Source organism: Euphorbia lathyris, chromosome 2 (assembly GCF_963576675.1).
Source record: "Euphorbia lathyris chromosome 2, ddEupLath1.1, whole genome shotgun sequence".
Lineage (NCBI taxonomy): Eukaryota > Viridiplantae > Streptophyta > Magnoliopsida > Malpighiales > Euphorbiaceae > Euphorbia > Euphorbia lathyris.
The window spans coordinates 77,254,777-77,268,629 of NC_088911.1; the positions used below are offsets into that span (position 1 = coordinate 77,254,777).

Sequence of the window (13,853 nt, forward strand, 5' to 3'; positions counted from 1 at the left end):
GAGCTGTTTGAAATGAATGATGATGAAGGAATCTCTGAAATGAACTCAAGATTCACAAACATAATCAACGAGCTCAAAAGACTTGGCAAGATCTTTACTGAGGAAGAGCAAGTCAAGAAGATAGTGAGGAGTCTTCCCAAAAGCTGGCAAGCCAAGAAAACTGCTGTTGAGGAAGCTCAAGACTTGACCACCTACAAGTATGATGAACTCATTGGATCTCTGCTGACCCATGAGATCTCAATGAAGATGTCGCGCCCGTGCCCGCGGATCGCGAACTGTTTAAATCTTCGATGGCTCCCGCTCTACTGGTTTATTAACGGTGATGGATAGTCCCTCTAGGGAGATAAATCCAATGGGTTTTTGAGTTGCTACCAATCAGTTTGACGGTCTGATTGGACACCGATTTGATTCCGAATTGACCCATTCGGGTAAGCTCGGATAAGGTAATGGTCTGCGGTGATTCTAAGCTTGGTTTCCGGTTACGTATAGGGAAGAGACGCAATCTCACCCTACCCCGCCCGATAAATCGATACTGTTGTATTTCTATGTGCTTGTTTTACGTGTTTGTGTTTACTATTGCTTTGAAGGGTCATTAATTGTATATATTCAAGCCATTGACGATACTCGTAAGGTTGTGTTCATATGACCGTAATAGAATCGTTATCCAACGATCAAAATCTATAGAGGAACTCGTAAAAAAAGGTCGTGGTCATACGACCGTAATAGAATCGTTATCCAACGATCAAAATTGGTAGAGGAACCCGTAAATTATTTTTATTTGTTGATTAAATATAGTTTAAAATATTAATATTAATATATATATATATATATATATATATATATATATATATTTAAAGATATAATAGTTTATAGTTTGTTAATTATTTATTATTCAACGATTTGGATAATCGAGTCAATTTGCAATCGCTATCCAGCCATTAAACCCGATATATACTAAAATTATCATGTTTTTATTATTAGTGTATGGTTTATTAATTATTTACCGAGACTACTATCCAGTGATCCAGATAAACCACTCACGTTATTATCATATTAAAATTGCTATACAGCAATTTGAATCCGATAAACGAGAATAAAACACAAATTATTCTATCATTTGAATAAGGACTACTATTGTCAAAATTTTAATTAAAGACTAACCAATCTAACCCTAAACTAAAATCTAGTTCATTTGAGTTAACAATAATTAGCTAATTAACCGAAACCTTAATTGAACTAAAATAATCTAATATGAATTATAAATTAACTAACTAAATTATTTATCAATTATTAAAGAGAATGGATTAAATTGAAGCTTAGATAAAACAAAACGAATGGGCTTTAAGTTAAATAGGGATGGTCTGCCCTGAGTTGGATTCGGGCCCAAAACCCTTGACCCGGTTCGAACTCCCCATTTTAGAATTAGGGATCCGTAATGTCTGTCTCTCTCACTCTCGGCATTCACTCGATCTCCTCCGTCTTCCAGCCTTCACCATCTCTCTCACCGCTAGTTGGTTCTAGTCGCAACGGCGGGGGTCTTTTCATGGAGTCTGCCGGCGATGACTTTATCTGAGGAACGACGATGAGGAGGCGCTGTACTGGTCGGTCTTTATTTCCGACGGTGAGGGATGTTCCTCTGGACCGAACGGAGAGAATGAGCGGCGTCCGCCGCATTAGACCAGCGTCGGATTGATTCCGGCAAGAGCTCTTATTCCGTTTATTTATGGGTGAGTTTCTGCGTTCCTTTTCTCTGCTATAACTTCACTTACTTCGTTTGATTTCGTGCGAGGTCTAAATTAAGGTCTTTTTTGGTTCAGAGACTTGAATATAGATTACAGGCACATCCCAAACAGAGGAAGGCGTCCGCAGCAACAGAACGTTTGGTTTCGTTTTCTATGGTTCTAGCTAGGGGGTCTCATCTCACTTATCGGTAAGTTTCTGTAACCTCACCTCACTGTATTCGTGTGATTTTTGCTGGAAGTTTCGATTAATGCTTACAATGTGATTGATTTCCTTTGTTTGAAGCTTAAATGAGATTGATTCTTGTATGTTTAAAGCTTAGACGAAATTGATTTCCTCTGTTCAGGAATTGATTTACAGGCTTAGGCACATCATACGTTGTTCTTCTCTAATTTTTATTCGAAGCAAACCTGAACTACTGATTGTGATTTCGTGGATGTTTATGCTTGTTTTTTTGGGAATTGTATGTATATGGCTGTGGTTCTTGGGTTGTTCATTTTTTTTCGGGTCATTCATGATAATAGGTTGGGTATTTCGATTATCTTTTTGTTGGAATGCATTCAACAGAAAAGGGTATTTTGAAGGATTCCTATCAATTTCTGGGTCTTAGCTTTCTAAAAAGGGTAAATACAGTGGTTTTTTTCTTTTACAATTTGATGTTATTTTGGTATCCTTGCTGGTTGGAACTTTAAATGGGGAAGTACTTAATTAGTAGATCACATTTTACACCAATATGGAAAGATAAGAAAAGGCTACATTCTTTCTAATCCTATGAGGGCTTAAGACCTTACTAGAACTCAGAATAAATAAATGAATAGGGGCTGTTAAAGCTTTAAATTAAACAATGTGCAGATAATAAAGCTTTTAGATAAGGAATATGATAAGTAGACTAGTTATTCAAGATGTACTGAAACTCAAAAATGCATACTTAAACTTGCAATAGCAAAACTAAATTAGATTACCAACCTTACAAAGTAATATTGACTTTGAGTCTTGGGAATCCTTAGCAAGAATTGCTCCCCAATTACAAACAGAAACTCACAGCCAAGAACCCTTAGTATAGAAGGTTCCACTCTTGAAGGAAAGTACAGATGAGATCACTACCCTAAAGCTAGAACTCTCTCTATTACAAGTTTAATTGATTTTTTCTCTTTTCTTTTTTTTGCTTTTTTTGCTCTCTTGTTGCTGATTCTTTGCTCCCTTTTCTTTTTTGCTCTCTAATGTTCTTTTTTTTTTTGCTCTAATGTTGCTGCCCTCTCTTTTCTGGCTTTTTTCTTTTCAGGATTTTTTCTTTTTCTGCTCTAATGTTGGTTCCTCCCCCCTTTTTCAGGTGCTCCAACCCTCTATTTATTGATGCTTAAAGACAACAGCTGGGCTTGTCTTTTGCTGGAGCCTCTGCTGCATTTTGTCCATTGTGATAATGGCTGCAGTGGTTGGTTTGAAGGGCTGCCCAACTTTGGCTCCTTCTCCTTCTCAACTTTGGCTCATTCTTCTTCTCTTGGATTCAAGTCAAGTAGTCACATGAGTCTCTTGCTAATTTCAGACTTCCGCATGCAGTGGCTGTATCCCAAGATGGAGTGGCTGTGTGGAGAACTTTGTCTCTTCCTACCTTGGAATTCTTGAATTTGAAGGTTGTTTTGGCTGCATTTCGGATGGCTTGTAAATGTAAATAAAATGTTTGAATATTAGTTTTTGTAAATGTAAATAAATGTTTGAATATTAGTTTTTTGTAAATGTAAAATCTTATTTGTTAATAAAAGCATATTTTTTGTTCCATCATTTTTAATAGTCCAATTTTATTTACTTGTCACAAGTTAATTTACACTTATATTCTAAACATAACTTACAAACCAAAATCATCTTTAAAGCAATTATTTATGCTTTAAGAATTGATTATGTAAGAAACTTTACATTTAGACTATAAGGACTTCTAAATATAACCCTAGAACAAATGAATTAAAATTAGAATACCGAGTTTAACTAGGAATTGAATTTAGTCAACGAATTATATTTGAGGCTTGACAAATTTAAAAAAAAAAATACTTAGAATATAGTACATTATATCTCAAATATAATTTAATATATTAGGAAATCTATTTTTATTTCATTAGATTATACTCCAGATATAATTTAATAATGATATTGGAATATAACGATTCGATATAAAAACGCAATTTCTCTAATAAATCATACGTGAGATATAAAGTTCAATACTCTAATGTATTTTTGGGTTTATCAGAATCTCGAATAAAATTCGTTCAAGTTTTATTTATTTATTTTTTTTTAAAAAAAAAAGCCGGACAAAAATGGGTATCTACAGCTGCCCCCCTTTGTATATCTCATTAAAAATGGAGTATACAAAGTACACATAGATAACCATTTTTACATTTTAGTGTGCGAAAAAGTAAAAACTTAAAAACAAGGAAAGGTTTAGAAAAACTCTTTGAATGTTTGGATCGATCTGTATTGATCTGACTTGATTCGTGCTGACTTGATTTTGGTTTGTGAGTGTTTAGAGCGGCTCCCCGCAACCGATTTGTGTGATTGTTCATCTTGCAATTTTGAATGACTCTGAGACTGGGCATTCTCCAGTTTTGAATGACGTTTACGGGCATCCTCCGTTGGTTTTGAATGACTTTTGCGGGCATCCTCCGTTGGTTCTGAATAACTTTTACGGTCATCCTCCGTTGATTCTGAATGACGTTTAACGGGCATCCTCCGTTGGTTTGGAATGAATTTTACGGGCATCCTTCGTTGGTTCTGAATGACGTTTAACGGGCATCCTCCGTTGGTTTGGAATGACTTTTACGGGCATCCTCCGTTGGTTCTGAATGACTTTTACGGGCATCCTCCGTTGGTTCTGAATGACTTTTACGGGCATCCTCCGTTGGTTCTGAATGATGTTTACAGGCATCCTCCGTTTGTTTTGAATGGCTTTTACGGGCATCCTCCGTTGGTTTGGAATGACGTTTACGGGCATCCTCCGTTGGTTTGGAATGACGTTTACGGGCATCCTCCGTTGGTTCTGAATGACTTTTACGGGAATTCTCCGTTGGTTTTGAATGACTTTTACGGGCATTCTCCGTTGATTTTGAATGACTTTTACGGGCATTCTCTGTTGATTTTGAATGAAGTTTACGGGCATCCTCCGTTGATTTTGAATGACGTTTACGGGCATCCTCCATTGGTTCTGAATGACTTTTACGGGCATTCTCCATTGGTTTTGAATGACTTTTACGGGCATTCTCCGTTGATTTTGAATGACTTTTACGGGCATTCTCCGTTGATTTTGAATGACGTTTACGGGCATCCTCCGTTGATTTTGAATGACGTTTACGGGCATCCTCCGTTGATTTGAATGACGTAAATAGGTGATTCGCCGAGCGGACCCTCTTTATCTACTTTTGCATTTGCTCTTGATTTTTCAAATTTGGCTAGGACGATATTGTTGATCGTTCACCATGCTCTTGCTGCGTTCCTGCAAAACAACTCGGTACCTATGCAGGATGAAATGCATTGATGCACATGTTTAAATGCGTGAAAAAGTTCTCTTTTCAAGATCATTGTTCAGAATTTTGGAAAAACAAAATTCATCGTTCTTTTTATTATTATTTTATATGTGCCTTTTTTATTTTTAATCATCTGGCCCCTTGACTGGCATTGTCTCGTGTACTAATATGTTGCTTCTGGACATTGTTGTTTTAGACCGAGACTCTTGGGATTGAGATAAACTGAAGATGTCTGGAAAATGGTTGGGGAAGCTGTCAACTTGTCGAGCTTCTTTCTCCTAGATTTGCTGAGTTCGCCTATGTAGGATTTTAATCCAGTGGATTTATCCTAATGTCCTGTATCTTGCACATATTGTCCCCGTGGATTTTCAATTTAGTAGCATTTCCTTTTTTGTTGCCCTGATTTTTGCCTAGACCGTCCTTACGGGTTTTCAATCTAGCAGGCGTTTCATTCTTGTTTGCCTTAACTTTTGCCTAGACTGCCCTTACGGGTTTTCAATCTAGCAGGCTTTTCATTTTGCTCGCCTTAATTTTTGCCTAGATCGCCCTTACGGGTTTTCAATCTAGCAGGCTTTTCATTATTGTTCGCCTTAATTTTTGCCTAGATCGCCCTTACGGGTTTTCAATCTAGCAGGCTTTTCAGTCTTGTTTGTCTTAACTTTTGCCTAGATCGCCCTTACGGGTTTTCAATCTAGCAGGCTTTTCATTCTTGTTTGCCTTAATTTGTGCCTAGATCGCCCTTACGGGTTTTCAATCTAGCAGGCTTTTCATTCTTCTACTATTTTCCTTTTTCTCTTTTAAAAAAAAACTAGAATGAGATCCCATTTCAATGTATTTTATGATTCAATAGTTTATTATTTCCAATGAAGTTTTCTTAAGCGCATGTAGATGAAACGGAAATTTGCGAAAGGAAAGTGCGAAAGGAGGTATAGACAAGGGTCAAACGCACATTTTATTTATTCAGAAAAGATTATAATCTTGACATACATGAAAGTCGTAATCTACGCATAATATCTCTTAACAGCATCTGAGTTTATGGGATTTTCAAGCTCTTCCCCATCCATGTTGGTGAGGACTAAGGCTCCACCCGAGAATGCTATCTTTACCACATAGGGTCCTTCGTACTTCGGAGTCCATTTTCCTTGTGGGTCTTGATGCTTCAGGAAAATCTTCTTCAAGATGAGATCCCCCTCTTGAAAGTTTTTGGCTCTTACTTTCTTGCCATACGACTTTATCAGTCTTCTTTGGTATAGCTGCCCGTGACAGATTGCAGCCAACCTTTTTTCTTCGATAAAGTTCAATTGATCATATCTTCTCTGGACCCATTCCGACTCATCAAGACTTGACTCCAACATGATTCGTAGCGAAGGAATTTCTACCTCAATGGGTACAACAGCTTCCATCCCATAGACCAAAGAGTATGGTGTAGCTCCAGTTGATGTCCTCATAGTAGTTCGATACCCATGTAAGGCGAATGGTAACATTTCGTGCCAATCTTTGTAAGTGAGTGCCATTTTTTGCACTATTTTCTTGATATTTTTATTAGCTGCTTCTACGGCGCCATTCATCTTCGGACGGTACGGGCTCGAGTTATGATGTTTAATCTTGAACTGAGCGCACATCTCCTCCATGGCTTTGTTATTGAAGTTCTTGGCATTATCCGTGATGATCCGTTCTGGCAACCCATATCGACATATGATGTTATTCTTGATGAACCTCTTTACAACTGCAGTGGTTACATTGGTGTATGAGGCCGCTTCTACCCATTTCGTGAAGTAATCGATGGCTACAAGGATGAAGCGATGACCGTTTGATGCTTTTGGTTCGATAGATCCGATAACGTCCAATCCCCACATTGCGAAGGGCCATGGAGCCACCATCACATGTAATGGTGTGGTCGGAGCATTTATATTGTCTGTGTATATTTGACATTTGTGACATCTCTGAACGTATTTGATGCAGTCCGATTCCATGGTGGACCAATAATATCCCATCCTGAGGATTTTCCTTGACAAGGCATGTCCTCCTAGATGAGTCCCACAAAAGCCTCCATGTACTTCTTCTACTAATCGCTTGCTTTGTGCATGATCAACACATCTTATCAATGTTGTGTCATGACTTCTCTTGTAAAGAACATCACCACTAAGGAAGAAATTTGTGGCCAATCGTCGTATTGTCCGCTTATCTGTTTCTGAGGCCTCCAAGGGGTACGCTTGGTATTGGATATATTTCTTAATATCGTAATACCATGGCTTCTCATCAGTCTCCTTTTCTACATTCCCACAGTAAGCCTGAGATCTCCTGAGTTCGATTTCTATTGTTGGGAAGTCTTTGCATTTTTCTAGCTCGAATGCCGCAACTAATATCACCAAAGCGTCCGCCATTTGGTTTTCTAATCGACACACATGTTCAAAGTGAATGTCGTGGAATCCTTCAGCCATTTCTAAGATGTGTTCTTGATACGGGATTAGTTTGGCATCCCGGGTTTCCCACTCCCCATTTAGTTGATTGATCACCAAAGCGGAATCCCCATAGACCTTTAGCTTGCGGATATTCATCTCCAAAGCTGCCCGAACACCTAAGGCACATGCTTCATACTCAGCTATATTGTTCGTGCATTGGAAACAAAGTCTGGCAGTAATCGGGAAATGCTTTCCTTCTGGGGAGATTAGCACCACACCTACACCATGACCTAGGGCATTTGAAGCCCCATCGAATCTCATGACCCAGTAAGTAGTACCATCTTCTTTGGTGTCTGCCACAGTAAAGACCTCCTCGTCTGGGAGGGAAGCGTCCAATGGGGTGTCATGTTCCACCGGATTATCTGCTAAAAAACTAGATATTGCGGCCCCTTTGACCGCCTTTTGAGGCACATAAATTATGTCATATTCTGCCAATAACACTTGCCATCTTGCGATTTTTCCTGTCAGTGCCGGCTTCTCAAAGATGAATTTGATTGGATCCATAGGGGAGATCAAATGAGTAGTATTGTTCAACATATAATGTCTCAATCTATGCGCTGCCCATACTAACGCTGCACAAGTCTTCTCCAATGGAGAATACCGGGTTTCACAATCTGTGAACTTCTTGCTGATATAATAGATGGCACGCTCCTTCTTCTCAGATTCATCTTTTTGTGCCAAGAATGCCCCCATTGAGTTCTCGTGCACCGTTAGATATAATAGTAATGGCTTTTCCGGATTTGGTGGGTGCAACACTGGTGCATTCTGCAAGTATTCTTTGATTTTATCAAAAGCCGTTTGACATTCTAAATCCCATTTTCCTGGATTGTTCTTTCGGAGTAACTTGAAGATGGGTTCGCATTTCATCGTCATTTGAGCAATAAAACGGGCAATGTAGTTAAGCCTTCCTAGAAAGCCCCTAACCTCTTTTTCTGTCTTCGGCGGAGGCATCTCCGAAATTGCCTTGATCTTTAGGATCTGCTTCAATGCCCCTCCGACTAACGATAAATCCTAACAACTTTCCCGATGTTACCCCGAACACACATTTATTGGGGTTCAGCCGAATACTGTACTTCCGCAGCCTTTGGAAAACTTTCCTTAGTACTTCCACGTGATCTTCGTTTTCCCTGGACTTGGCGACCATATTGTCCACGTAAATCTCCATCTCTTTGTGCATCATGTCATGGAACAATGTTACCATGGCCCTTTGATAGGTGGCTCCAGCATTCTTAAGTCCAAAAGGCATCACTTTATAACAGAAGGTTCCCCAATAGGTTATGAAGGTTGTCTTTTCACGGTCTAGCAAATCCATCAATATCTGATTATACCCCGAAAATCCATCCATCAAGGATAACATGTGAAACCCTGCAGTGTTGTCCACCAACACGTCTATATGTGGTAAGGGAAAGTTATCCTTTGGACTTGCTCTGTTTAAATCCCTATAATCCACGCACATTCTAACTTTTCCATCCTTCTTCGGGACTGGGACTATGTTCGCAACCCAATCTGGATAATTTGACACAGCTAGGAAACCAGCGTTAAATTGCTTCTAAACTTCTTCTTTTACTTTAAGGAGAGTTTCTGGCTTCATTCTCCTTAACTTCTGCTTGACAGGTCTAGATTCTGGCCTAAGCGGGAGCTTATGCACTACAATATCTGTATTTAACCCGGGCATGTCTTCATAAGACCAAGCGAACACATCCTTATACTCTCTTAGCAAAGCAATTAGTCTTCCTTTGGTTTCTGCATCTAAGGATCCATTTACCTTGGTCTCTTGTGGCTTATCATCTGTACCCAGGTTTACTATCTCGATACTGTCTGTTTGTGGTTCTATACTCATTTCCTGTCGTTCTAGCATTCTCTCGATTTCAATGGGGACTTCTTCTTCAAATTCTTCATCAGATTCGACCTCATATACTGGACAGTCGAAATTATGCGTAGGTTTATGATCATTAATCATGTCAATTTTATGATCGTCCCTGAACAAACATTCATAAAGGAAAAAGGAAAAAGCAATAAGCAATGGAGGGAAAGATGACACAAGAAAGGTGGATTAAAAATGCGCTTTTTATTGATCAACATCAACGAAAACATTGCCTTTTATTTATTATCTTTAAATCTTAGGCATAATTTAAAGATTTGACACAAAATTATTACATCGAAATGGGAAACTCGTGAACATTCCAATTCTTTAACTCTTCCTGACAGTCAAAAACCCAATCTTGATCATTTTCAGCTTCATTTTTCTCCAGGATTGCCGCGATTGTGGGCGTGTATGTCCCTGCCTTTGTGAAGGTGACATTAATATGTGGGATGTCAAGGGGCATGTCTCGTACCAGTTTACCCTCAATCTTGGCTATGCGCTTTTCCTTCATGTGAGCATAGAACTTCCTCATGTCTTCTGGAGTGAGTTCATATCCTAAACCCTCTCAGAAGCGATTCCCCTTAACATCTATAACTTCTCCCATTTTGGCTGGCTGTTGCCCCACAACCTGCCCCCGAGTCATTTCTTTGGCGACCATGATGGAAGCAGGTGAGAAACGAGGCTCAAAATATTTGGGTCCTTTTACCGTGTATACCACATTTACTGCCTCGAATACCTGAAAGGAGCTCTCGATGACATCCTCCTCTTCTTCTATGTAAGGAAATGATGAACACTGGCTGATCAGCAAATCTTCTTCTCCGGACACCTCCACTAGCTGATTGTCCACAATGAATTTTATCTTCTGGTGCAGAGATGAGGGAACAGCTCCAGCAGAATGGATCCATGGTCTCCCCAGCAACATGCTGTATGCCGGGTGAATATCCATCACTTGGAAAGTGATATTGAAAATGGTCGGTCCGATCTGTATGGGCAATTCGATGTCTTCTATTACCTCCCTTCGGGTACCATCAAAGGCTTTCACGAATATGCGGCTAGGGCGTATGTAGGAGCTATCAATAGGTAGCTTGGCTAGTGTTTTCCTCGGTAGTATATTCAAAGCCGAACCATTATCAACCAATACTTTTGCCACTGAGAACTCCTTACATTTGACGGTTATATGCAGAGCTTTGATATGGCCCGTTCCTTCACATGGCAACTCATCTTCTGTGAAAGTCAAGTAATTTGTTGCAACTATATTGCTGACAATGTTATCCACATTCTCTACAGATATATCATGACTGACATATGCTCGGTTTAACACCTTAAGAAGCGCATTTCGGTGAGATTCTGAGGTCAAGACCAGTGATAGTAATGATATCTTCGCCGGGATTCGATTTAGCTGCTCAATCACCCTGTACTCACTCTGTTTCACAATTCTTAAGAATTCTAACGCGTCATGGTCAGGGACGGTGTTCCTTACAGGAGGTGTATTTAATTCTTCCTCAAGATGAACTTCACCTTCTTTGGCCTTCCCTTTCCTACGCCTATCAACCTCTTCTTGGCGTTTCTTGGCGTTTTCTTCAGAAGAGAAGCAACAACCGCTTCTGGTCATTCCTGATATTCCAGCGATGTCTTCCTTGGTTTGAGCGCTATTACATGATTGAGGTATTACTTTATTACCGTATATCCATGGCACAGCCTTGTCATTCTCGTAGGGGAAAGGAGCAGGGATTTGGACTTCTAGTTTTACAAAAGACACCCCGAGGTCATCTGACTTTACCGGATTTTTTGGGACCCAATCAATAACTAGCTGAGTTGGCTTCATCGATTCATCTTCATGTAACATATTTATCATATGCATACCTTCACTCCTTCTTCCGAAAGACAGAATTCCCGAATTCATACATTCTTGGACCTTTTTCCTAAATAGCTGTCATTTCTGAATCGAATGGTCGACGTCCCATTCGTGATACCAATAAGTATTGCATCTTGCGTCCCTCCTTTCCATGATTAAGCCTGTGTCACACATAGCTCGGTATATCTACTCCATTGGCATGACGATGTTATATGCCTCAGTCCTATACTCGTACCAATCCTCGTCCCAAATAGCATTGACACTAGTGTTCCCATGGCTAGGAAGAGGGTTGTTCTTGACATCTGGCTTCTGATTAGTCTGATTGAATTTCAACCAACCTGTCTTTACAAGTAACTGGACTCTTCTCTTAAATACGGGGCACCTCTCAATGGAATGTCCTACAGCCCCATCATGGTATTCGCACTTGGCGTTAGCATCATACCACTTCGGATATGGAGGAGTTAGAGGGACCAATGGTGTAATTGATACCTGTCTATTTTGCAATAGCTGTGGGAATAGCTCGGCATAAGTGATGGGAATTGTCTCTATGGGTTCCCATTCCTTCACTCGCCCTCCGGTCTTTTGATTGCCAAAGGTGTTCCCTTGGGGGATGTTTGCTACATAGTTATCCCGAGGCAAAGTCGTTCCATAAGCAGGTACTTCACGAGAACATTCCACCATGTGGGCCTCTTTTTTGAATCCGTTTCCATTTTTCTTCATAACGGACTTATCTGCAGATGTTGCATCCAATTTCCCATTTCTGATGGCTATTTCGACCCTCTCTCCAGCCACGACAAAATCAGAGAAGCGTGTTGCACTGTGGGCAATCAAAATCCCATAGTATGGGGCTTTGAGGGTTTCCAGGAAAATACTGATCATTTCTGTCTCTATTAGGAGAGGTTTCACTTGAGCCGCCCGGTCTCTCCACATGATAGCATACTCTCGAAAAGTTTGGTCCTTCCTCTTTTCAGTCATCCTTAGATCCTCCCTAGTAGGAGCTAAGTCCACATTATGCCTGTATTGTTTGATTAAGGCATCGACTAAATTTCTCCAACTCCGGATGTGGATCTTCTCGAGTTGCATATACCATCTCAAAGCCGCTGCTTGCAAACTTTCTTGGAAGACATGGATCAACAACTTGTCGTTACTTGAGTAAGATGCCATCTTGCTGCAGTACATGGTTAAATGCTCTTTTGGACAGGTTGTCCCGGTAAATTTCTCAAAGTCCGGAGTTTTAAATTTGTAGGGTATTACAATATCGGGAATTAGGCATAGGGATCTCACGTCTATGACCTCGTGGTTCCCCTTAATGCTCCTCAATCTTTCCTCGAGCGACTCCAATCTTTCATTGCCTGCTTTCACCTCATCAAAGTCTGGCACTGCAATTTCAATATTGTCTTTCTGGAGATTTGTGTTATTGTTTCCAGACCCTTCCCCCTCTGCATCGTCCTTATGTCCTTCAGGGTTAGAAGTTTCAGGTCCTCCTGCAGCTGGACCCTTGTCCTTAAGCAACCTCATTAGCATGGCCATTTGCTCCTTCAGTTCTTGAATCCCTGCTAGTTGTCCTTTCATTATATCCACCTCCCGTCGGAGCTCTTCATTTGATCGTTCATCCATAATCCTAGTCTTTGATCGTGTTCGGTAGCGGTAAGCCAGGAAGAATTTTGTACACGAGACTATACTTCCAGGGGTCTGTTTTTTCAAAAAATAAAAAGTTTATTTTAAGAGTTTTATTTTAAAAGTTTTTTTTAGAAAAAAAAAATGCATGAGAAGTGATGCGATGCTGAAATGAAACACAATTCCATTAATTAAAACTTCTTTCATACAAACTATCAAATTAAAACATAAACAACAACATTTGACAACAATCTCATCCTTCAATTAAATTCGCCATAGTGCGCCATCTCCTCGATGAGGTCATTCATGCGTCCATACAATTCTGCCCCTTGAGTATCGAAAACCATTAGTCCTGCTTGTATATTGGCCAATTCGCGTGATATGCTTCCTGCTCTAGCCGCTATTGTTCTGAAGATCTTTGTGGCTCGAATGATCTGTTCGTCTCTTACTTTCCCCTCTTGCTGGTATAAATAGTTATGATCTCGCAACTCACGGATCTTGTTGTCATAATCCTCGATTTTTACCGATATGGTGTCAAGATAGTATTGGTACTCGTCAGAAATACTGTCCCTTTCCTCTCTTATCCACTGATTCTCAACTTCCAATTCAAGGATCCTCCTTTGTAGGCGGTCGATTTCGATCTCCTGAGCTGGATTTATTGGGATATCTAGGTCCATAAGTTCTTCAGATCCTTCCAAGACAGTGAACCTCCTTTCCCGGCTCTGAACCCAGCTCCGATGACCATCGCTTGCTATAGTTCTGAGTTGAAAACGATCAACTTTCCTTATTTTCCCCCAAGCCACGAG

At 40.0% G+C, this 13,853-nt stretch overlaps 1 pseudogene; it reads right to left on the reverse strand.

Annotated features, from left to right (window-relative positions):
* Positions 1-6,250: 6,250 nt before the first annotated feature.
* LOC136218710 (uncharacterized) lies at positions 6,251-9,638 on the reverse strand (annotated as a pseudogene).
* Positions 9,639-13,853: the final 4,215 nt, after the last annotated feature.